Here is a 3,657-nt window from a genome sequence, read left to right as displayed (position 1 = left end):
CACCCGAATAAATCTGTAGCCTTCCGCAAGGTGGGCATATATATTTTCCGTTAGAGGTAAGTTTATAATCGGCGATAGGAGTCTTCTAAATAATCTTACCAAGCGCCCAGAGACCTGTATCTGCTCTGGCAATGCACGGCTAGAGCTCCCTTAAGCCAGTTCTAAAGAACTGTAGTCTTCGTCCTCGCCGTCCATTTCGTGATCGAGTAGATCCACTTTTCCCTTTTAAAACTTTGGCCCGACTTTGAAGACCTGATCAAAAAAAATTTTGCATCAGCCGCGAATCGAAGGCGGGGCCCATCGATGGCAACGATGGCTATCAAATTAACTTTCCACTTTAAGTAACTATAAAGTGATTGGTAACTTACATTTTACCACTAAACCACTGATACTCTAGTACTTCTCTTTTTGAATTAAAGATATTTTATATACAAATGTAAGAAGCGTGCCGGCTTTTATTATTTCTTTCCTCCCGCCTACCCACTCACACCTCCTATTCTATCTACTAAACGTAGCATAGTAACTCCGTAAAATTATATAGCTATGTACAAGTCTTTTCTACCCTTTCTTGACTTAATAGTACTATGTATAGATCATATTAGTCTGCAAAACACCGCCGCGACTAGTATCCCATACGTAGTCAAGGCGCAATAAAAATGTAGTCCGTGCGCGAACACCAAAACATTAACAAATATCTCCACTATAGAAACTATATAGCTTCCTACCTTAATTATATTACTATAATAGGTCGTAAACGTACTTCTAATAATATAGATCTTGTGCAACCTAATAAATATATTATTTTAAAGAACAAGCGGGCTAAAATTCCACCGCTAGAGCCCTAGCTACTGCTAGAATTTAATCCCTTACCTATTAATCTTTCTCTTACCAATGGCGCTTTAGATCTACCACCTTATATAGATCCTACCGATCCTCTTGCCTTATTTAAGCTTATATAGACAGATAATTTACTTAAAGAGCTAGCAGTTTATATAAATGAGTATATAAAGCTTTATCCCTACTAAGAATATAAGGATAAAAGGAGAAAGTTTAAAGTCCTTATAAATAGAAGCTAACTACTATAAGGGAGTTTCTTACATACTTGGCAGTAATAATTTATATAGGGCTATTACTGGAATCGGATATTAAGGACTATTAGAAGACAACCTATAAAAGAGGAGTTAATTATTTTTATTAGTCACATAGGGTGACTTACCAATAACGACTACTCGAGTAGGTTACAGTGATGTTAGTTAATATACTTATTTCATTGGAATGAGGAAGGGCGAGGAGCTTAAGACTCCTCGCTACACTAGTGCGGCGGCGACACGTGACGACCGCTTACCTCATTCCCGACACTAGCAACTCTTCTTTTATAGTTGCCATCTATATATATAAATACTGCTTAACTAGCGTACTAAATATTAATCCTCCTTACTTACTATTGCTATTATAATATAAGTCTCGCTGTCCTAAAATTTGCCTCTTAGCACGTAGTGCTTTCTTACTTAGAAGTCGTAGGTGGATATTATATTAGGGCCGCCAGGGCGCTAGTTATAAGCAAGCCAATAGCGATTTTCCATCCTGGGGATAGAAAATCCTAATTGGCTAGTTAAAGTCAGGGTCCGCAGAATATCGCAGGTGGCGTACTCCAGCATTGTCACAGCACTGACCTGACGTATACTGTTTCATACTGTCTCGTACTATTTCCTACTGTTAGCTAGCCCACCACTAGTGCCTTAGCGGCCGGCACTACTATTTGTATACAATACCCCCTTTTTACCTTCTTCTCCTCTTCATACCACAACGTAGTTATTTAGTCTACTTCATTACAGCACTATAACAGTTTGTGGTATCTTTAATTTGCGCCCTATTATAATCACTAATTCCCCATACCCTAGCCAATTAACCTCTACCCTAGAGTAATCGCGACCTACACACACCTCTACTAAAACCAACACGTCCCCAGCATAGTCCTAAAACAATCCTTAGTTTTTACCTAGCGCCTAAATAGACAATACCAACGACACTAAAATAGCCAAAACCTAGAACCCCCACGACGTTTTTATAGACCTCTTTATATAGACATACCCCAATATCGCGTAAACAATCTACCGCTCCCTACCGTACCCTAAGATCTTTAAGCCTAGTAAAGCTTACCTTACCCTTATTAACTATACTAATAAGTTCCTTAACAATATTAAAGTAGGACTATAGTATATATATAACACAAACACCGCCAATAAAAAAGCTAATAAAAACCTTAGTACCCTTATTGCTTCCTAAACAGAAACTATTAACTCCTAGGCAGAGACTATCGCCGTTCTAAAACAATTAACTTTTACAATAATAGTAGTAACCTAATAGAAAAAACGGAGGTCTAAAGACCCGCCAATATTTAGCGGAAAAGGCACCCCGCTAGAACAATAAGCTAATTTTAAGACTTAGCATATTAAGATTAAGGGAGTCTTTAACTATAACTAGGACTACTTTAACACAGTTTAGTCCTAGATCCTTTACATCTCGGATATGCTAAAGAATAAGGCCTATAAGTTTATTAAATAGGGCCTAGAGCTTATACACGAGAACCTAAACAACACATTTATATAAAAATGGCCCGCTAAAGAAGATATACTTAAAGACCTTACTACCCACTATAAGGTCCTTAATATAACCCAGGTCGCAAAGAATAAGCTTAACTATTTCCCCTAGGGCAAGCGTAATTACTAGTCCTAGAAGGGAGAGCTTAATAAGCTAATAGTCTGTATTAAGAAGACAGATAAACAGAAGGTAGACCTACTCTAAAAGTTTATCTCTCCGAAAATAGAAGAGCTAGTACTTAAACTTGCCCACGAAATTAATAATAGCAACTATATAGGTTAGAATAAGCAAATAGATATATTCGCTAAGAACCTCGCAAACTATATACACCAAGCCAACCTTAAGAAGAACGCTAACCACCGCCTACCTACTTAAGCCCCTGCCCCTATATTAACCCCAACCCTAGCAGCAACTAGAGAACCTATAGACCTTAATAGAATCTTAAACACGGAGCGTAAGCGCCGCGTTAATAATAGATTATACCTTGCCTATAGCCTGCCTAGCTACTAGAAGGACGCCTATAACCCTACTAAGACAGTAAACCTAGTCCTAATGCCACCCCATTAAACAATAAGAACTAATAACCGCGGATATAGTAACCGTAGAGTCTATTATAGACGCGGCAACTACAGAGCCTATTATGGCCGCGGCGGATAATCCCCCCCCCTTTAACCCTATAGCTTAGTTACTCCAAATAATACCCTATATAGGAGCCCAACCCGTTAACAACGCCTAGCATTAGTGACTCTACGCTAGCAAATACAAACACGACTAGACCTTCACCGCACATGCAACCTTACCAAAAGGTAGCGCCACACTCTAAAACTTACGCATACCCATCTTACCATCAAAAACCGCCTAGCGAGCTAGAGGTGGATTTTTTGTCATTTTACCCCCTTATCCCAACAGAAAATTTTCTCCTAGGGGTGGTCCTAGCTTATAAGCGAGGCACGGACAGGAACACTAAACCACTACTACTACCAACCAATACTAATACCAATAGGGTAGTCTTTCTACTCCTTTTAGCCTAATCTCCCCAGAAATCTTCTAGTAGGA

The 3,657-nt window shown here is 38.9% G+C and overlaps 1 non-coding gene across 1 annotated transcript; it reads right to left on the bottom strand.

Annotated features, from left to right (window-relative positions):
- Nucleotides 1–269: 269 nt before the first annotated feature.
- Nucleotides 270–392, bottom strand: K441DRAFT_t16. Its single transcript has one exon. It is a non-coding gene; the product is annotated as a tRNA-Gly (tRNA).
- Nucleotides 393–3,657: the final 3,265 nt, after the last annotated feature.

This window comes from Cenococcum geophilum, assembly GCF_001692895.1.
Source record: "Cenococcum geophilum 1.58 unplaced genomic scaffold K441scaffold_17, whole genome shotgun sequence".
Lineage (NCBI taxonomy): Eukaryota > Fungi > Ascomycota > Dothideomycetes > Gloniales > Gloniaceae > Cenococcum > Cenococcum geophilum.
This window is presented reverse-complemented; position numbering and strand designations above follow the sequence as displayed.